Source organism: Diabrotica virgifera, chromosome 2, assembly GCF_917563875.1.
Source record: "Diabrotica virgifera virgifera chromosome 2, PGI_DIABVI_V3a".
NCBI classification, from domain to species: Eukaryota; Metazoa; Arthropoda; class Insecta; order Coleoptera; family Chrysomelidae; genus Diabrotica; species Diabrotica virgifera.
In genome coordinates this window covers 164,082,579-164,106,058 of record NC_065444.1, presented here as the reverse complement: position 1 = coordinate 164,106,058, position 23,480 = coordinate 164,082,579, and positions in this window count along the sequence as shown.

Here is a 23,480-nt window from a genome sequence, read left to right as displayed (position 1 = left end):
TGCTCAGCGCGGTAAAGTTCCAACGAGAATGGTTTCCTTCGTACTCCAATCAGAGTAAACATGTAAATCAAAAATGAATAACCATTTTCAATTTCGTTGCAACACGAAACTACTTAGTCTTTAGTTTTATATGTATACAATAGTTTTAAAAAGACCTTCAGTTCTCCTACTCGTATTATCGCGTTGCACTTGGGTACGTATCTAAAACTATGTTGCTACGAACACCTCCATTTAATACTAAAAGGATCAGCTGATTTTACGTGTTCAACAGAAAGACAAATACAGGAATTGGCCAAGGGCTATAAATACATAATTTGAAAACGTTGCTGACAAATCGTTGGAGTTTGGAAATTGCTTCTCTCGCTAACAAAGATATTCAAGAACAAAAATTGCCAAAGCTAGTACCACTTGTAAGTGATATTAAAATATTCTGAGAAGAAAGTATTAAAATTGGTGTGAAGTGTCAGAAGACGTTTGAGAGCAATATTGATAATTTTGAAACATAAAAATTTAGTTAACTATGCTCTAGCATTAGCCATTATTTTTAACAGAAGACGAATAGGTAATGTTCAGTATTTAAAAATTCAGCACTAGTAACGAAAGATAAACGGACTTCAGTGATTTTGAAAATGTTTTAACTGAAGCAGAAAAGGCACTTACGAGAGGACAAAAAATTCCAGTGTGTTCTGGTAAAGGTTCTTGAGCTGTTGTTATTTTACTTCCAAAAATGTTGCAAGGTTTCATAGAAACTTTAATAAAACATAGACATAAATACATGTCTGACGTCGTCCGACGTTAATAACTATATGTTTGCAGTTCCAGGCAGTAAGCTAAAATGGGACAAAGGGGATGTTTCGATCCGTAAATTGACAAGCAAAATGAATTTAACAAACCCTGAAGCTATATCAAGCAACAAATTACGCAAAAATATTGCAACAGTAGAACAAATTTTAAGTATGTCCAAAAATTAAACTAAAGAATTTGTCAAGTTTATGGGGCATGACCAAAAAATGCATGATGAATGATATGAATTACATGCTGACATTTATCAAACCGTAAAATTGTCGAAATTTTTAATAGTAATGGAAAGGGATTCTCTTCCTTTAGAATATAAAGGAAAATCGCTTGAAGAACTAGATTTTCACCTCGATTTAGAAATGCAGAAGAAAATAAAAAGAGCAATCTTCAAAATACGAATATTAATTTTCCAAGTATTGCAGGTATGCAAGAAGTTAAAAAAAGTAAAGCGTTGGTTGCAAAAGATAACGTTCTGGCTCAAACAAGTAAATAATTTAAAACGGACAGTGACGATAAGTACTATGCAAATAAAAAACTACTCAAAGCATCAAAAAACCAAGCAAGGGAAGATTCCGAATGAGATTCATATGAGATTCATATGTGCCTTATTCATGTGTGCCAAAACTTTTCAAATTATATTCAATATGGCTTATATCCATCTAGATAAAAAGGTGAATTCCAATATTATAAAATCAAAAATTCAACATCTTATAAAAATAAAATATTTATGGCATATGTAAGTTTTTTATATGACGCTTAAGTGAAAATATAAAAATATTTTATTTTACTTTTTGTTGCTATTTTTATAATTTTTTTTTTATTCTTAGATATAATAAACATTTAACCTACGCTTCAATTAAAGGGTTTGACATTTAAGCAAAACATAATGAAATCATTTTTGTAGAAGAAAAAAATTAAATAGGTACCCAAAAACCTACCTTTGAGTTTTCCTCAAAATTTTTTGAGATTAGGATAAAAAGACCACTACACAAATTGTAGATTTTTTTATCGCCCACAGCTTTTGCGTTGAATTTTTTAAACGATGCAATGTTTAGCCAGAAATTTCAGAAAACCATTTTCGCCCTTAAAACCACCCCACCTTCACCACCTTATGGATTATTTTCGTACACTTTGCTGTAAGAATACGTTTTGTTGGAACATTTTTACAGCTATGTATACTAGTTCACTGGTTTTTAATTAAAATTTTTAAATAAACCGTTGACACTTTTTTCTGTGAGATAGGTAATAATAATATGTTTACTGCAAATAATAAATTATATCGTAAAGAGCCTTTATAATTTTACTGTATAAGAGCAATAATTCACACAAAATAATTTTGCTTAGCTTAATTTATTGCAAAATACTAGCTTTGGAATATCTACTAATAAAAAATTTTTAAACATATAATCCAAACAAGCCATGTTTATATCTTAAGCTTATTTAACCTTCCGATGACCAACCTTTTCCTGTTACACGGATGACCAAGGGGGGGGGGAATGACCCCAGGTCAAAAATGACAATTAACAAAAAAATAAAGTTTTTTTTCTTGAGTTTTTTTTTTGCATGGACTTTATGTCATTCAGCCAGTCACAACATGAGTATTAGTGTCATGTGTAGTGTGTATGTTGAGTAAGTGTCTTGTTACTTTGCAAAGTCGACGTCATTAGCGTAAAACTACTTGTAATTACACATAATAGACGCCATTTTACTAAACATCAACTTCAGAATATATTTTTTATTCGTAAAATATAGGGAATTTTTTTTATTTCAAAATATGAGGATATCTAGAATGATATTAAAGTCAAATAAAAAAATAATGAGTTAAAAATTGAAAATACTTTTGAATTTATTAAAGGAAAACTTACGCTGGGGTCACAATTTCCCCGCTTGGTCATCCGAAGGTTAAAATATCAAAAATAACCATCCTTTATTTTTAATGTAAAGAACAATGGAACATGTGAACAAATTCCCACTATTTCTTTACCTATATCCGTAATAAATACCTATACTACGTCTCGCTGTGCACCAAAGTTCGACCCACTCAATCCTTTATTCATTTTCGAATATTTGGCAACGCCGTCTGAGGCAACAACGTACCGGCTTTCATTCTTAGTCATATATAGTTGTGAGGCGACAGCGCATTGGATTTAATCGTAAATTTATATATAAAAAAAAACATTTAAAATCGTTTCCCCTCTTTAGAGATTCTTAATTAGAAAGTTCCCCTCATTGTATATATGCATATATTTTTTGAAAAAAAGAACTACAAAAGGATGAGGCGAGGTCGTCATAGTTTTCACCGCGAGGCGACAACGTAACTTTTATCGATATATATATATATATATATATATATATATATATATATATATATATATATATATATATATATATATATATATATATATATATATATATATATATATATATATATATATATATATATATATATATTATTGTGATATTCAAAGATCGGTGTGCTCAAAGCACTTGATTAGATAATTAACTAATTAATTAAATTTAATTTTAATGATGCACTTATGATTTAATCACACTATTTAATGCTCTAATCTCAGGGTTTTATATTCTCGTGCTTCAATATCTCCTTTGCTTTACATATGATAAATAAGGTCAAAGATTAACGGAATAAAACACATATATGGTACAAAAGCCTCTATTGAAATAAATTCACCCTCAAAATATCCTCTAAAAATAATATCTCCTATTCTGATTATTGAAATAACCCTACCACTATCTAAAGTACTTATTGAAATTTGCGTTATGAATAATTCTACAAAAAAAAATAAAACTGTCTCTCGGATGATGAGTTGTCCAAATTCTTGTCTCTGGTCGCCTACAATTTACTCTTAGCAGCCCCCTATGTAGTCAGCAATCTCGCAACAAATTATTGCAAGTCTATTGTCATTAATGACCCCCTACAGATGCACGTATCTTTCAAAAAACAATGCTAGCCTTTTCTCCTCTCGATAAACTGAATCTATTTCTCGTTCCGGCATGCAACGGTGACTCTTGGAATATAAGTAGAACAATATAACTTACAATGCTTTACGTGATGAGCTTCCGTCAGGACACTTATTTCAACAAACTCACAACTATTCACTTATCTGCCTTACTACTTCAGGAGACTCTTAGAGATGACCACTAGTCGACTTTACGATCATTTAACAACTGACTCTTCTTCCACCCTCTAACATTTCGCTAAACTCCCATTCTTCATACCTAGCCCCTCCTTTTTCCTTCTTCACCAATCCGAGTTCCTCAATTTTATCCCCATCTACCTTTCAGATAACAAACACCAATTTTCCCTACCATTAGAAATTTCCTAAAACTAATTACATGCCAATCGGTTTTTTTTTTTCCTTTCTTAATATCTAAACAAAGATTACATTCATTTAAATTTCTAAATACAATTTTATTCCCTCGCCGCAAAAGTCCATTTGGGAAACCCGGTCTCATTGTCCAAACACATAACCACTTTCTTATCATACTAACTGTACAAAGAAAATACTTAATCCCTATTTAAATTTTGTTTACCTACGGCCATCCAAATATAATTGACTTTCATTTCTTCGAAATGAATTTTGGTATATTTTTATTATATGTTTTAACTTTTCTAAAATATTAAGATCGAAACCATATTAATTCAAATTTTACATATCTTAACAACTCCCCGCCATTTGATTTGCCGAAAAAATTCTGTTATTTATTTAAATGACACAAGTTTTTTTTTTAGGATCAAATTATTCCATTATGTTACCAAACTCTACTCATGATACTTATAAATGTCGTGAATGTTAAAAATACCCCGTATCTTGCCTGTCTCTATATGCGCTAATTCATAACTATTTACCCCATTTTCCGTATTGACCCTATATGGACCTTCAAATACCGGCATCAATTTAGCACAAATACCATTTTGTAAATTGGACACCCTCAGTGCCCTCACTAAAACTTTATCCCCTTTCTGGAATGTAACCGGCCTTCTTCTTCGGGTCCTCTCTTGCCTTTGGAGATATTTCTCTCCACTTCGTCTCAATCTTCGTTGAACCACCTCGATCACTTCTTCGTATTGTCTGGGGGCGGTGTCTTCCCACGGTCTCGTAGGCATTGTTCCTTTCATTACATATAAAGGCGTCTCCTTGGTAACCGTATTTGGTGCACAGTTCAAATACGTCTCTATTTCAAACACTTTTCTGTCCCAATGTCGATGATGTTCTTCCGCAGCAATTCTTAGAAATTTTGTGACTTCTTGTATAAAACGCTCTGATGGGTTGCTCTGTGGATGTCGGATGCTTACAAATTTTGTATTTATGCCTCTCTCTCTTAATTCCCCTTTAAAACGGTCATTCCTAAAGTATGTCGCATTGTCCAACAAAATATTGTCTGGTCTTCCCACTGTTTCGATAAAATCGTCTATCTTCCGAAGTATTTCAGCTCCTTTCGTGGTTCTACATGGGTACAGTTTTAAATACTTTGAGAAAACATCCACCATAACTAATATGTGTTTATTCCTCTGTGTTGTTGTTATTAAATCGCTCAACATATCAATGGCGACAATATCCAGTTTCTTCCGAGCTATGACGTTTTTTGTGATGTTTTCGTTTTTGAAATTCTTACTTTTACACTTTTGGCATGTCTCGCAATTTCGAGTCATCTCTTTGGCTATTGTATAGTCCTGTCGACAAATGTAGTTCTCCCTGAACATAAGCCACACCTTCCTGCTTCCAATGTGTCCGTTGTCACAGTGTAATTTTGCTAAAACTTCTTTTGCCATCTGTTCCGTGATTACATATAGTTCTTTACCATCGACCCTCTTAAAATATAAATTATCTTCTTGTTCGGCCCTTTGCTTTTCTCTTTCATCCAGTTGTTCCTGATTTTCCCTGATCTGAGCCAAAGAAAATAAGCCTGCTTCTTCTCTCATTATGTTCATGCCAACGTGGAGAGTTTTGTGGTCCTCTTTGCGGAATTGTTCATCTCTCGTCAACGCATCAGCCAAGATATTGTCAGTTCCTTTGATATATTTAAATTCAAAATCATACTCTTGAAGTAAAAGAATGCCCCTATGAATTCTATTATTTACCAGCCTATTTTTCATTATATGTACCAAAGCTGCATGGTCTGTTTCAACGGTGAATTTTGCCCCTAGTAGGTAAAACCGTAATTTATTTACACAAAATAACACACTGGCGAACTCTAATTCAGTAACGCTGTACTTTCTCTCATATGTTTTGGTTACACGGGAGACAAAACAGATTGGCACCTCTACATCGTCTTGGATCTGTGATAACACCCCTGCGAATTTTGTTATGGAAGCATCGGTCCGGAGAATGAAAGGTTGATCATATCTTGGGTGGTGTACTCTTACAGCTGTGGAGAAAGCTCCTTTTAAATTTTTGAAAGCCATTTCTTGTTCCGTTCCCCATTTCCACCTAACATTTTTCTTAAGTAATGCTATCAACGGTATTTCTTTTGTGCTGATGTCTGGTATTAGTTTTTTGAAATAGTTTACCATTCCCAAAAATCCCCGCAATGTTTTTAAATTGGTTGGCCTAGCGTAGTTATTTATAATTTCGATTCTATCTTCTGCAAGACTAATCCCTTTTGTGTCTAATTTGAATCCTAAATACAGTATTTCCTTTTGGAAAAACTGACACTTTTGAATATTTAATTTCAATCCCGCTTGATCCAGTTCTTCTAGCACAGTGTGAATATGTCGTAGATGGCTTGTTATATCCGGTGAGAAAATTAATAAATCATCTATGTAATGTACAACAAATTCTTCATGCCTTTTTAAGATTGTGTTCAATGCGCGAACCAAAGCAGCGCATGCACTCTGTAGGCCAAATGGTACCACCCTAAATCGGTATACCACTCCGTCGATCGAAAAAGCGGTATAATTTCGACATTTCTCTGCCAAAGGTATTAACCAAAAACTATGTTTCAAATCGATTTTGGAAAAAATGTGTGACCCTGTGATTCGTCCAAATATGGCTTCGATGTTCAAAGGCGCTTCGTATTGCGCGATTGTGTGTGAATTAATGTTTCTTGCATCTAAACATAATCGCAAATCACCACTCGATTTTTTAACGCATACTATCGGGTTGATATATGGAGAGTCACATCTTTCTATCACCTTGTCTTCGATCATTTTTTCAATTTCCTGTCCGACGCTTTGCCTGTATTTATACGGGATTGGATATGTCTTGGATTTAAAATTTTCTAAGTTTTTAACTTTAAAAGAATGTTCATAATTTTTAGCCACTCGGCTTTCTTCATTAATCAAATCTCCATAATTTTCTAGAATCTTCTCTACTTCCTTTTCCATGTTTTCTCCACATTTTAATTTTCTTTCATCCTCATTTTGTTCGCATGTGTTCACTGTCCATAATATTTCTTCATAAAATTCTGGATTCTCGTCCATTATTGCCATTTCTTCTCTGTCCTCATCCTTTATTTCTTCTTCTGTTTTTTTTTATCTTCAATTTCCATTTGGTATCCCGAGCACCATGTTTCTACTGCTTTCATTTCTCTTATGAGAACTTCCTTTTCTTCCTGCTTCCTTTCTGTTTTATCGTCGATTGCCGACAATTCTTCCGTATCTTCGATTTCCTGTCTTTCTCTTGTATCCACCGTGTTTTCCTTCTTTCTTTTTGAACTCTTCTTCTTTTTCTTCCTTCTTTTTTTTTCTGGTTGATTTTTTTCTTGTACTTTCGGTTTTTCCTCTACAGTCATATTGATTTCTTTATGTTTTTCCTGTTCATTTATCTTTTCAACAATTATTTTCCTCTCTATTTCCGTTTCTTCTTCTATGTTGTCTGGTTCTGCTCTGATTTCCAGTTTATTCTCCGAAAAATTTATGGTGATGTGTTTTTCACTCAATTCATCAATTCCCGCTATCATATCATGGTTTAAATCTTCGATCACCACACATTGCATAATATAGTATTTGTCTCCCACTCTGATCCGCACTCCCAAACCTTCATTTACTGTCGTCAATTTTTTGTTGTTTGCACCCACTAAAACAACCCTAGGAATTTTGTACACAAATCTGTCCAAATTTAATTCTTTTACTAGTTTCTTATTGATTAACGATATCTCCGATCCAGAATCAATCAAAATTTTAATCGCTTTATGTTTTATAAATGCATCTAAGAATATTAAATTGGAATTAGAACTTTGTCTTTCATTTCCCGCCAACTGTATAAACTCTCTCGGATGACAAAATATACCGGAGAGTTGTTTATGTTTGTTCAGTGGATGCTTTATTGAAAATCCTGTCTGGATTCATTGCATATATCTTCTTCCTCGTTTTCTATTTTTACATGATTCATCTCCCTTCTATTTTGTCGTTGGAAATTCTGATTGTTTCTACCGTCCCTTTGTTCGTTCGTATTCCTAGTCGGAGGATTTTGTGCATCTCTGTTTCTGTTGTGATTTTCATATGTTCTATTTTTTGCGTGATTCCTGTTATCATAATTTTGTTGTCTATTGTAATTTTGGTATTCTCTCGGCCTATCTTCGTTTGTTGATTGGGCATGTCGGTTTCTCTGGTCATAATTTGATTGATACCTTCTTGCCGGTCCATTATATTGTTCATGTTGTCTTCTGTTTCGCATTTCTCTTCGTTTTGCTTCCCTTACTTGAAGGAATTGGCACAAACTATCAATATCTTGATAGTTTCTCAAAATCACGTGGTCCTCCAGCGTTTCTTCGAAATGTCTGCTTATCATTTCTACCAGTTGTTCGGTAGAGTATTTGTAGTCTAGATATTTGGAATTGTTATATATCTGCAAAGCATATCTTTCCTCCGATATTCCCATTTTCTCGTGATATCTTCCATTCTGTAGCTCTTGGTTGATTTCCCTCTGTTTAACTTTCCCCCAGAAATAGTTGAGAAATTTATTTTCGAAATCTGTCCAATTTTCAAACTCATCTTCTTTACTTTCATACCATAACGCTGCTCCTTCTTTCAGATGGTTTCTAATTGTTTCTTTGCAGTCGTCAAAATATCTAATATGTTGCAATTTGGTTCTCAAATTTTTAACAAATGGTACTGGGTGTGTTTTTCTAATATCCCCGCCAAATTGTATTTTCGCGTCGCTTGTACCATGGATAATCATTTCCCTTCTTTCTCCACAATTCTGTTGATTCTTGAGTTCCGCAATTTGTTTTTCGTTTTGCTTAAATTTTTCTTCTATTTCTCGCCTGTCTTCTTGTATTGCATTTTCAAATTTGCTTTCTAACTGTTCTAATTCCATCTTCTGCACATTCTTAATATCCTTCATTTTAGTTTCTATTTCTTCTCGTTGCATCTCCAGTTTCCTTTCTGTTTCTTCCCTAACTTTTTCTAAACAGGCTTTCATTTCATTTTCATATTTTTCCAAACGCTTTTTCAATTTGCCATCATTCTCTTCCAATTTCTGTTCTATTCTCTGTGATATTTCTCTTTGTGTTTCTTCCATGGCTCGTTTTGATTCCTGTTGATTTTCTTGCATTGTCCTTTTTGTTTCCTGTTGATTTCTATCCATTTGTTGTGACTGGAGTTGCATCAGTTGCAATAGTTTCTCTATTCCTGTTAATTCCTGTTCTTTTCTCTCCATAATCGTTGTATCTCCTTCATTATCCAATCCTTCTTCAACAATTTTTTCCTCTTCTCTGTTTTCTTGCATTTTGCTTTGCCTCCTTGTGGTCGACATGTTGTTTCTTTTCGTTACTGTTTTCTTTGTCCCCGCCAAATGTGAAATTTTACAACACTCTATAAGTTGCAGAACACGACAAATATTTCTCCCCAAATTTAATAAATTTTCGCCACAAATATCAAATATGCAATCAGTAAATTTCAAAATAAATATCAAATGTACGATTGGTAAAAAAAAATCAAATAATTCAATGGCAGTAAATATCCAATACCTACGATCAATCCATAAATCAAAATTATTTTTACACCTGGAAAAATTGTCAAATTATCTCTGGATCACCTGTAGTTATTCCTTATCTCTTTCCCTACCATCAAATGCAAAGCTGCGATATTTTTAAGCCACCACGTTCTGGGCTCCAGTTATTGTGATATTCAAAGATCGGTGTGCTCAAAGCACTTGATTAGATAATTAACTAATTAATTAAATTTAATTTTAATGATGCACTTATGATTTAATCACACTATTTAATGCTCTAATCTCAGGGTTTTATATTCTCGTGCTTCAATATCTCCTTTGCTTTACATATGATAAATAAGGTCAAAGATTAACGGAATAAAACACATATATGGTACAAAAGCATCTATTGAAATAAATTCACCCTCAAAATATCCTCTAAAAATAATATCTCCTATTCTGATTATTGAAATAACCCTACCACTATCTAAAGTACTTATTGAAATTTGCGTTATGAATAATTCTACAAAAAAAATAAAACTGTCTCTCGGATGATGAGTTGTCCAAATTCTTGTCTCTGGTCGCCTACAATTTACTCTTAGCAGCCCCCTATGTAGTCAGCAATATCGCAACAAATTATTGCAAGCCTATTGTCATTAATGACCCCCTACAGATGCACGTATCTTTCAAAAAACAATGCTAGCCTTTTCTCCTCTCGATAAACTGAATCTATTTCTCGTTCCGGCATGCAACGTTGACTCTTGGAATATAAGTAGAACAATATAACTTACAATGCTTTACGTGATGAGCTTCCGTCAGGACACTTATTTCAACAAACTCACAACTATTCACTTATCTGCCTTACTACTTCAGGAGACTCTTAGAGATCACCACTAGTCGACTTTACGATCATTTAACAACTGACTCTTCTTCCACCCTCTAACATTTCGCTAAACTCCCATTCTTCATACCTAGCCCCTCCTTTTTCCTTCTTCACCAATCCGAGTTCCTCAATTTTATCCCCATCTACCTTTCAGATAACAAACACCAATTTTCCCTACCATTAGAAATTTCCTAAAACTAATTACATGCCAATCGTTTTTTTTTTTTCCTTTCTTAATATCTAAACAAAGATTACATTCATTTAAATTTCTAAATACAATTATTCCCCCGCCGCAAAAGTCCATTTGGGAAACCCGGTCTCATTGTCCAAACACATAACCACTTTCTTATCATACTAACTGTACAAAGAAAATACTTAATCCCTATTTAAATTTTGTTTACCTACGGCCATCCAAAGATAATTGACTTTCATTTCTTCGAAATGAATTTTGGTATATTTTTATTATATGTTTTAACTTTTCTAAAATATTAAGATCGAAACCATATTAATTCAAATTTTACATATCTTAACAATATATATATATATATATATATATATATATATATATATATATATATATATATATATATATATATATATATATATATTTATGCACAGATATCAAAGTGAGGTCCTGACATTACGCGCACTTAGTGAGGACCGGTAGAAAACGTAGACATAATCGTTTCAACTCTTCATAGTGACCTTGACAAGTAAATAGCAATTAAAAAATGACGAGTATACACAAAAAAAATTAAGTATATGTGCCCCGTATTGTTCAAGTATATTGCCACCCAAGTGAGGCCATTATACGCAGCTATTAAAGTGAGACTGTATATACTTTTTCGTTATGCGCACAAAGTGAGGACAACTTTACGTGTATATTTCCTTACAGCTCATCAAGTGAGGACCATACAGTGTTGTCGATAAATATGAGATTAATCGTTTCTACTGCCTTTTTCTGTATAACACAGTAAGAATTATTATTGTTTCGATGTTTCAGTCACTTGTAGTTATAAGAAGATGTGGACTCTTTGTTCTTGCTCGTACTGTTTGTTAATTTTATAACATTTTAGTACCTCAGCATTAAATCACGGTAGCCTTATCGGAGACTAGCGTTAATAAAGAAATAGTTTTATATTTTTTAATAATTTACGTTAAAGATGGATAGGAAAGCAAGAATTTTGAAAATAGCGTTAGTTGAGAACAATAATAATCAAAATGGAGGACACAGTGATAGTTCAGTTATGTGAAATTTATATTGAACTTAACATATAAATATAAAAGCCCGACTTTTGATCTAAGGGGAAGACAGTTTTTACGGTACATACATATCTGTCATTTGTCAACCCCCTCCCTTCCATTTCCCCCACCCCTTATTTTTAAATAGGGAAGAGGGGCATGTGCTAGCTCATTTGAAAGGATATTCAATTCTCTATCCAGTATTATTAACATTGACATAATTATCTATACAGAGTGTATTTTAGTATAGGTACTGTTGCCCCTGTCGATTTTCATTTTGAAATGAAAATTTTAGAACCTTAATTTTAGTATACAAGATGATTTACTTAATTTAATTAAACTTAATGTACCTTTTTTACTGACTTAATTTTACAGTTATTCCACTAGATGGCAAATACAGTGAATATTTGCATATGTTTTATTTCGAATAATCATTTTAAAATAGTTTTAGTTTTCTATTTTCTCTGAAAATTGTTGCAAGCTTCTTGTTCTTATACTTAAAATCATGTCACTACAAATTTATACGAGACTACATATTAAGAGTATAGAAAGTATTAGGCCTTGGGCCCGCATATACAATTATTATTTATGACCACACCGTTGAAACTTTTTGTACTTGTTATTTGGGTGGAGTCGGACAAATTTTGAGCTTGGCGCATTATGGTATTGGGGCGTTTGTCTGTCAAGCGGTGACGAAGTTGTCAATTTTATGCAAGAAAAAAATTTATTACCACATTGGTCATTCTATTTTAATCAATGGATTTTGTCATATAAACAACGAAAACAATTTTGTCGGACAAAAATATTGGGGCATATGACGCGTCGGACACGCTAAATATGTCAAATTTATGAAAATAATAAATTTATTACCACATCGATAATTTTAACGGTATCTATCATAAAACCTTTTTACAATAATGTGGTAACCTTGTCGGACAATTTTCACGGGGCATATGCGCAGTCGGACGCGCCGAAGATGTCAATTTCCTGAAAATTTTTATTTATTACCACAGATGTCATTTTTATTTTGTACTGTTCTTTTACATGTGTAATGCATATTGGATCACTTGTCGGACAAAAATAATGGGGCGTTTTGGTACAATTAAAATAAAAAGTAATTTTTATGCATACAGGGTGTTTGGTACAGAATGGGCCATAGCTTAACCTCAGGTCCCTGAGGTTAAAATAGGCCGATTTAAGCTAACTTACCTTAGTACAAAGTTTATAATAGCCGAGATACAGGGTGTCAAAGTTAAACTTTTTTTTTTATTTATTATTGAATATTTCCTGATAGGTATGAGATAACAACATGAAATTTTATATCTGGGGGTTTCTTGGGTCGAGAAATCTACATTCCTTACCAAAAATTATGCATTGCCCAGAGGGCGCCACATATGCCTTTCAACACTCATTTATTACGTTCAATTTTTTTTATCCCTCACTCTGTATAATTTTGACATTAAAATTTTTATTTTCCTATTAGTTTTACTTAAAAAAGGTATACTTCTTTCATCTTCCTAAACTCAACCGTTTTCGAGATAAACGCATTTTAAATATGCGATACACCATCATTTTTAGCATAATATCATTGTAGTTACACCCGAAAAATAACTTAAAATTTATGAAAATAATAAATTTATTACCACATTGCTAATTTTAACGAAATCTACCATAAAACCTTTTTACAATAATGTGGTAACCTTGTCGGACAATTTTCACGGGGCATATGCGCAGTCGGACGCGCTGAAAATGTCAATTTCCTGAAAATTTTTTATTTATTACCACAGATGTTATTTTTATTTTGTACTGTTTTTTTACATATGTAATGCATATTGGATCACTTGTCGGACAAAAATAATGGGGAGTTTTGGTACAATTTAAAAAAAATTAATTTTTATACATTTTTGACTTCATATTAAATTACGTATTTTTCGGCTCATATTACCCGTATGCGCGCCAATGGTGAATATTAAATTCTTAACTGTAGTTAAAAAATGTAGTTAATAATGTAACTGTAGTTAATACCCAAAATTAATTTTGGGTACAACTCTAAGTCATCATCATCATCATCATCATTTGGCTCTACAACTCTATGTGAGTCTTGGCCGCGTTTACTATTTCCCTCCATTGTTGTCGGTCCTGAGCAGCTATTTCCTATTGCTGTACTCCCATTTTGCGTAGATCGCTGGCTACTGCGTCCTTCCATCTCTTTCTTTGGCGACCAACTGACCTTTTTCCATCGGGCCTTTCCCAGAATGTGGCGTTTAGAAGTCTTTCGTCACTTGATCTTAGTACGTGACCCGCCCATCGTATTCTGTTTGATTTAATGTAGCGTACTATGTTTTCATCTCCGTATATTGTCTGCAGTTCATCATTGTGTCTTCTTCTCCATTCTCCAAGTCATACCCTTTTAAATTTTTTACTTAATGTGTGTAAAAATTTTCAGCTAAATCGATCTAAAAATAACCGAGAAAAACTGTTTTAAAATTTTTTTTGATAATACCTCCTCGTCGATAGCCTAAAATAATGAAGTTTTCTGTTCGTTTGCCCCAACATTTTTGTCAGACAGTTTACATGTTTTGGTTAAGAATATAATTAGTTGTAACTTACTACTTTGTCGGAAAAATGGTTGTAAATATAAGGGATGCACGAACCCAGCATAATTTAAAAGTATAGTTTATTAATAAACATTAAATTTTTTGTCCGACTTTGGATTTGCCCCAATATTTTTGTCCGACACTTAGATTTTTTGATTTGGAATATAACTACTTATAACCCGATTTGTGTCGGACATTTTTTTTATTTCGAGAAAAAAAACTACAGAACTATGTTTGTCGTTGTTCAAGGAGTATGTACGCAAATATCAGATCACAATTTTTCTAAAATGTTCCCTCTTGTCGGAAATTTTTTTGGAAAAATTTTGAGTACAGCTCTGCGTCTACCATTTTAAATGTTTTACTTAGTGTGTGAACCAATTTTGAGCTAAATCGATTCAAAAATAACCAAGAAAACTGTTTTAAAAATTTTTTTGATAATACTTTCTCGTCGATAGCCTAAAAGAATTAAGTTTTCTGTTCGTTTGCCCCAAGATTTTTGTCAGACAATTACATTTTTTGTTTAAGAGTATAATTACTTGTAACTTACTACTTTTGTCGGAAAAATGGTGGTAAAGATAAGGGATACACGAACCCAGCATAGTTTAAAAGTATAGTTAATCAATAAAAATTAAATTTTTTGTACGAATTTGGATTTGCCCCAATATTTTTGTCGGACACTTAGATTTTTTTATTTGTAATATAACTACTTATAACCTGATACTTGTGTCGGAAATTTTTTTTATTTCCAGAAAAAAAACTACAGAACCATGTTTGTCGTTGTTCAAAGAGTATGTACGCAAATATCATATCACAATTTTTCTAAAATTTTCCCTCTTGTCGGAAATTTTTTTGGAAACATTTTGGGTACAGCTCTACGTCATACCCTTTTAAATGTTTTACTTAGTGTTCGTACCAATTTTCAGCTAAATCGATTCAAAAATTACCGAGAAAACTGTTTTAAAATATTTTTGGATAATACCTCCTCGTCCATAGCCTAAAAGAATTAAGTTTCCTGTTCGTTTGCCCCAACATTTTTGTCAGACAATTACATTTTTTGTTTAAGAATATAATTACTTGTAACCTACTACTTTTGTCGGAAAAATGGTTGTAAAGATAAGGGATGCACGAACCCAGCATAATTTGAAAGTATAGTTTACTAATAAAAATTAAATTTTTTGTCCGACTGTCGAGTTGCCCCAATATTTTTGTCCCACACTTTGATTTTTTGATTAAGAATATAACTACTTATAACCTACTAATGTTGTCGGAAATATGGTTTTAAAGGTAAGGGTTGCACGAACCCAGTATTTTTTAAAAGACAGTTTATTAATAAAAATTAAATTTTTTGTCCGACTTTGGATTTGACCCAATATTTTTGTCGGACACTTAGATTTTTTGATTTACAATATAACTACTATTAACCTTATACTTGTGTCGGAAATTTTTTTAATTAAGAAAAAAAAAATACAGAATGATGTTTGTCGTTGTTCAAGGAGTATGTACACAAATTATCAGATCACAATTTTTCTAAAATTTTCCCTCTTGTCGGAAAATTTTTTAAGAAAATTTTGGGTTCCGACCTACGTCATACCCTTTTAAATGCTTTACTTAGTGTGTGTACCAATTTTCAGCTAAATCGATTCAAAAGTAACCGAGAAACATTATTTTAAAATTTTTTTTTGATAATACCTCCTCGTCGATAGCCTAAAAGAATTAAGTGTTCTGTTCGTTTGCCCCAACATTTTTGTCAGACAATTACATTTTTTGTTTTAGAATATAATTACTTGTAACCTACAACTTTTGTCGGAAAAATGGTTGTAAAGATAAGGGATGCACGAACCCAGCATAATTTGAAAGTATAGTTTACTAATAAAAATAAAATTTTTGTCCGACTGTCGAGTTGCCCCAATATTTTTGTCGGACACTTTGATTTTTTGATTAAGAATATAATTACTTATAACCTACTAATGTTGTCGGAAAAATGGTTTTAAAGGTAAGGGTTGCACGAACCCAGTATTTTTTAAAAGACAGTTTATTAATAAAAATTAAATTTTTTGTCCGACTTTGGATTTGCCCCAATATTTTTGTCGGACACTTAGATTTTTTGATTTGGAATATAACTTCTTATAACCTGATACTTGTGTCGGAAATTTTTTTTTATTTCGAGAAAAAAAACTACAGAACGATGTTTGTCGTTGTTCAAGGAGTATGTACGCAAATATCAGATCACAATTTTTCTAAAATTTTCGCTCTTGTCCGAAATTGTTTTGGGAAAATTTTGGGTACAGCTCTTCGTCATACCCTTTTAAATGTTTTACTTAGTGTGTGTACCAATTTTCAGCTAAATGGATTCAAAAATAACCGAGAAAAACTGTTTTAAAATATTATTGGATAATACCTCCTCGTCCATAGCCCAAAAGAATTAAGTTTCCTGTTCGTTTGCCCCAACATTTTTGTCAGACAACTACATTTTTTGTTTAAGAGTATAATTACTTGTATCCTACTACTTTTATCGGAAAAATGGTTGTAAAGATAAGGGATGCACGAACCCAGAATAATTTAAAAGTATAGTTTATTAATAAAAATTAAATTTTTTGTCCGACTTTGGATGTGCCCCACTATTTATGTCGGGCACTTAGATTTTTTGATTTGGAATATAACTACTTATAACCTGATACATGTGCTGAAATTTTTTTTTAATACGAGAAAAAAATACAGAACGATGTTTGTCGTTGTTCAAGGAGTATATACACAAATTATCAGATCACAATTTTTCTAAAATTTTCCCTCTTGTCGGAAAATTTTTTTAGAAAATTTTGGGTTCCGACCCACGTCATACCCTTTTAAATGCTTTACTTAGTGTGTGTACCAATTTTCAGCTAAATCGATTCAAAAGTAGCCGAGAAACACTCTTTTAAAATTTTTTTTTGATAATACCTCCTCGTCGATAGCCTAAAAGAATTAAGTTTTCTGTTCGTTTGCCCCAACATTTTTGTCAGACAATTACATTTTTTGTTTAAGAATATAATTACTTGTAACCTACTACTTTTGTCGGAAAAATGGTTGTAAAGATAAGGGATGCACGAACCCAGCATAATTTGAAAGTATAGTTTACTAATAAAAATTACATTTTTTGTCCGACCGTCGAGTTGCCCCAATATTTTTGTACGACACTTTGATTTTTTGATTAAGAATATAATTACTTATAACCTACTAATATTGTCGGAAAAATGGTTTTAAAGGTAAGGGTTGCACGAACCCAGTATTTTTTAAAAGACAGTTTATTAATAAAAATTAAATTTTTTGTCCGACTTTGGATTTGACCCAATATTTTTGTCGGACACTTAGATTTTTTGATTTAGAATATAACTACTTATAACCTGATACTTGTGTCGGAAATTTTTTTTAATTGGAAAAAAAAACTACAGAACGATGTTTGTCGTTGTTCAAGGAGTATATAAGCAAATATCAGATCACAATTTTTCTAAAATTTTCCCTCTTGTCAGAAAATTTTTTAAGAAAATTTTGGGTACAGCTCTACGTCATACCCTTTTAAATGTTTTACTTAGTGTGTGTACCAATTTTGAGCTAAATCGATTCAAAAATAACCGAGAATACTCTTAAAATTTTTTGATATTACTTTCTCGTCGATAGCCTAAAAAATTAAGTTTTCTGTTCGTTTGCCCCAAGATTTTTGTCAAACAATTACATTTTTTGTTTAAGAATCTAATTACTTGTAACTTACTACCTTTGTCGGAAAAATGGTTGTAAAGATAAGGGGTACACGAACCCAGCATAATTTAAAAGTATAGTTTATCAATAAAAATTAAATTTTTTGTCCGACTTTGGATTTGCCCCAATATTTTTGTCGGACACTTAGATTTTTTGATTTGGAATATAACTACTTATAACCTGATACTTGTGTCGGAAATTTTTTTTTATTTCGAGAAAAAAAACTACAGAGCGATGTTTGTCGTTGTTCAAGGAGTATGTACGCAAATATCAGATCACAATTTTTCTAAAATTTTCCCTCTTGTCCGAAATTTTTTTGGGAAAACTTTGGGTACAGCTCTACGTCATACCCTTTTAAATGTTTTACTTAGTGTGGGTACCAATTTTCAGCTAAATCGATTCAAAAATAACCGAGAAAAACTGTTTTAAAATATTTTTGGATAATACCTCCTCGTCCATAGCCTAAAGAATTAAGTTTCCTGTTCGTTTGCCCCAACATTTTTGTCAGATAATTACATTTTTTGTTTAAGAGTATAATTACTTTTATCCTACTACTTTTGTCGGAAAAATGGTTGTAAAGATAAGGGATGCACGAACCCAGAATAGTTTAAAAGTATAGTTTATTAATAAAAATTAAATTTTTTGTCCGACTTTGAATGTGCCCCACTATTTATGTCGGGCACTTAGATTTTTTGATTTGGAATATAACTACTTATAACCTGATACATGTGCTGAAAATTTTTTTCAATTCGAGAAAAAAATACAGAACGATGTTTGTCGTTGTTCAAGGAGTATATACACACATTATCAGATCACAATTTTTCTAAAATTTTCCCTCTTGTCGGAAAATTTTTTAAGAAAATTTTGGGTTCCGACCTACGTCATACCCTTTTAAATGCTTTACTTAGTGTGTGTACCAATTTTCAGCTAAATCGATTCAAAAGTAACCGAGAAACTCTGTTTTAAAATTTTTTTTTGATAATATCTCCTCGTCGATAGCCTAAAAGAATTAAGTTTTCTGTTCGTTTGCCCCAACATTTTTGTCAGACAATTACATTTTTTGTTTAAGAATATAATTACTTGTAACCTACTACTTTTGTCGGAAAAATGGTTGTAAAATAAGGGATGCACGAACCCAGCATAATTGGAAAGTATAGTTTACTAATAAAAATTAAATTTTTTGTCCGACTGTCGAGTTGCCCCAATATTTTTGTCCGACACTTTGATTTTTTGATTAAGAATATAATTACTTATAACCTACTAATGTTGTCGGAAAAATGGTTGTAAATAAAAAAATTTCAGGAAATTGACATCTTCGGCGCGTCCGACTGCGCATATGCCCCGTGAAAATTGTCCGACAAGGTTACCACATTATTGTAAAAATGCTTTATGGTAGATACCGTTAAAATTATCCATGTGGTAATAAATTTATTATTTTCATAAATTTGACATATTTAGCGTGTCCGACGCGTCGTATGCCCCAATATTTTTGTCCGACAAAATTGTTTTCGTTGTTTATATGATAAAATCCATTGATTAAAATAGAATGACCAATGTGGTAATAAATTTTTTTCTTGCATAAAATTGACAACTTCGTCACCGCTTGACAGACAAACGCCCCACTACCATAATGCGCCAAGCTCAAAATTTGTCCGACTCCACCCAAATAACAAGTACAAAAAGTTTCAACGGTGTGGTCATAAATAATAATTGTATATGCGGGCCCAAGGCCTATATTATAATATATGACATACATGCTTTTTTCCATTTATTGAAGATATTTCACCTTATCCTGAAACAATGCAATGTGACCAAGTGTCCTCAACTAAAAAAATATATCCCACTATTTTGATATTAAATGTATATTTTGTACTATAAACCGTATTGAAATAGATTGCAACATGTGTGCGTGGTTGGGATATTGACTGCGAAACCTAAGGCTTCATTCGCCTAATCATATTTACCTTTGATTCTTATAACAATAAATAAAATTGATTAACATTTTATATCAATATTATTAGTGTTTTTAAACAATATCAGTATGATATATCAGTATGATAAAGTCAAGATAAACAATACTATAACAGAAAGCTTTGAGGTCAAACAAGGACTGCGACAGGGTGATCCATTATCGCCTATAATGTTTAGCATATTACTAGAAAAGGTTATACAGGAATCAAACATTAATAGAACAGGTCTGATCTACCACAAAAAACATCAGTGCTTGACATTCGCAGACCATTTGGTAATCTTGGCTAGGAGCAAAATAGAACTTATAGAAACACTCATGAAACTCGAGGAGAGGGCAGCAACCAAAGGATTGTATATAAATGAAGCAAAAACAAAGTATATGGAATGGACAAATAAGCAATTCGTTCGGGGGCAATACATAACAATGACAACAGCGAAGGGAACACAGTATAAATTCGAAGAAGTTGAGAGATTTGAGTATTTAAGAACTGTCTTCACAAGAGATCCTAACTGTGAAGAAAAAATACAAAAGAGAATTATGTCGGACAACCGCGCTATATTTGCTTTTAATGGGTTGTTAAGAAGTAAACATATATCACGAAGAGCAAAACTAAGAACTTACAAGACCGTAATAAGGCCGATAGTAACGTATGCTTCTGAAACATGGGTCACAACAAAAAACATCAAGAGTTGTTATTAGTTTGGGAGAGGAAAATGCTGCGCAAAATCTTAGGTGGGAAAAACTTAAATGGACAATGGGTAAGAAGAACAAATAAGGAACTAACTGAGCTCTATCAAGATCCTAACATACTAGCAGTAATTAAGGCGCAAAGACTTAGATGGTTGGGCCATGTGCAGAGGATGATTCCATCTAGAATTCCCAGAATGGTACTATCTAGTGCATTGGCAGGGAAAAGACGAAGAGGAAGACCGAGGTCACGATGGAGTAATGGAGTTAGAGAAGATATGAGAAGAATTAACTTAAGAAACTGGGAAACAAAAGCGACTGACAAAAGGGAGTGGAAAAGAATAGTACATCAAGCCATGGGCCTACTAGGCTCGTAGTGCTTACATATTATAATATCAGTTTTCTAATATTATCCAGTTCCATATCCAGTTCCGAATCCAGTGGTTATATTTCTTCCGTATTGTTTAGTTTCGCTTCCAGTGATTGTATTTTTTTTTTCTTGTTTTTTTTTGAAATATTTATTTATTATTTTATTACTATATTTTTTTATTGTGCTCATAATAGATTGCAACATTGTCTACAGACATGAATGCAGTAACAATAAATAAAAAAATCGGAGATCCACACCCCGGATTTGAAATCGAAACCTCTGCTTTACGAATCCGAGATCCGAGGTCTACCCACTAGGTCACTAGGCTATCGCTCTTAGACAATATTTTTTCCTGAAACGGGGAACTTTTAAAGCCGGGTCTAGACTATGTAACAAAACATGCTAATAACAAAGTTGTACAACAAATTTGTTGTACAACTTTGTTATGTAACTTGTTAATAGCATGAGTATCCAGACTATATAACAAAAAACAAAACAACAACATGAGCATAAAGTTTGCAGCATTTTAGATGGATAGCTGGTGGGTTAGGTAGTATATAAAATTGCGTCATATAAGTATGGAGGATCTCTTCATAGCAACAGCAGCTTGTGTAATATTGTGGAGGCGACACCGGCGTGTTAAATTAATATTTTGGATTTGTCCTTCATTAGCAGCTCGAGCAAAATATAGGCAGTGGTACAGCTCTTTTAGCTGATCTGGAAAGAGAAAACATAGACCCATCGACAGGAGACATTAAATGTGATGGCAGTTTTAAAAACTTCTTAAGAATAGAAAGTTCTCATTTTGAATTTCTTATAAATGAAATCGGCCATAAAATAGGCAGGAAAGACATTTCGAGATGCAATTCCAGTAAGAGAAAGATTAACAGTTATATTATTAGCAAAGTATATGAGACTTATGGCTTCTATGGATTGAAGGACTAATTACCTACGTTCCTTGCGTAAGAAACTTGCATTAAAATTACAGTAGTTCAAAATATAAGCGACAAAAATATAGGCGATTCCGCCTAAACCCCATATGTCAAGCGCAATTCCCTTCAAAACCATAGTTGTTATTGGTGTTTTTGCGGGAAACTTTATCGCTTGGCTGTCAGAACCGTGGGCTGTCAGTAGGTTTTTATAGGTTAAATATCCTTCGAATAGTTGTGTTGCGTGATATTATAAGTAAAAACCATTTTTCGTTCATTTTTTATTTTGGTTTATTACTATAAATATCGTTTTTCCTATAAATTAATGAAAAATTCCTGCAAAAACCCCATATGTCAAATGAATAAATGTCCTTCATAAATAAACAAAAGGAAAAAATAATGTTATTTATATTGTAAACTGTGTGTAATCATCAAAATAATAAATCACTAATTTGAGAATTTCCGTAAACTTAATAGGGTTCAATTAAATAACTTTTTTTTAAATATCTCCGATGTTGTAAAAAGTGACATATGGGGTTTTTGCAAAGAACGCCTCATTTTTTTAAACTTTTTACTCATTGTTTCAGAGAGGAAGTATAACATTTCTGTAGAATTTAATTCCTCAGTATTATCGTCTTCACCTGTTCATGATTGAGTGTCACTGTCTGTTTGAATTGGTGTAGCTGGAGAAGTAGCGGATGTAGGTGTAGTGGACGGAATAGAAAGGCTCAGATATATTGTATGATTGAGTGCCTGTCTGAGTAGCTGATGAAGCAGTCTGCATCTGTGTAGCGAATGAAGTTAATGTTACAGGTTTTATGTCTGAACACTCTGCTCTGTAGAGAATAGTATTTATGTCAAATTTAGAGTTGATTTGCACCGATTTGCTGTTAAGGTTCCGCGTACTGCTTTTCTTTTGTTGGCTTGAGTTATAGGCGTACGTGCATTGCATTAGTTTTAACTACAGTTTCTGTATCTATTTTCACTTCTATTTCAGTCTATTCATCGTGTTTTTTATTTGTTTTTTAAATCAATAAATGTAGCTCATCCCATAGCAATCCCATAATACTCGTTACTTACGAAATAGCTCAATTAAATGAGTAGTCAGTTCTTTCGACAATTTCATCGCGTAAATAACCCTACGTGAACAGAGCAAAGAAAAATCTAGCACAATCACTCCAGAATGAACAAGGCGATATGACTCCAACGGTTGCTGCTCGCGTAGGTACTATGCAAGAGAAATGTTTCAATAACATGTTTTTAGGTGTAGATCAGTCGCGGTGCGGTTTTATAACTTTCTTTGATGTTTACCGACATCTGTTGGATAACATAAAACATGCTATATAACCAGAAAAATGTTATACAACACTGTGTTT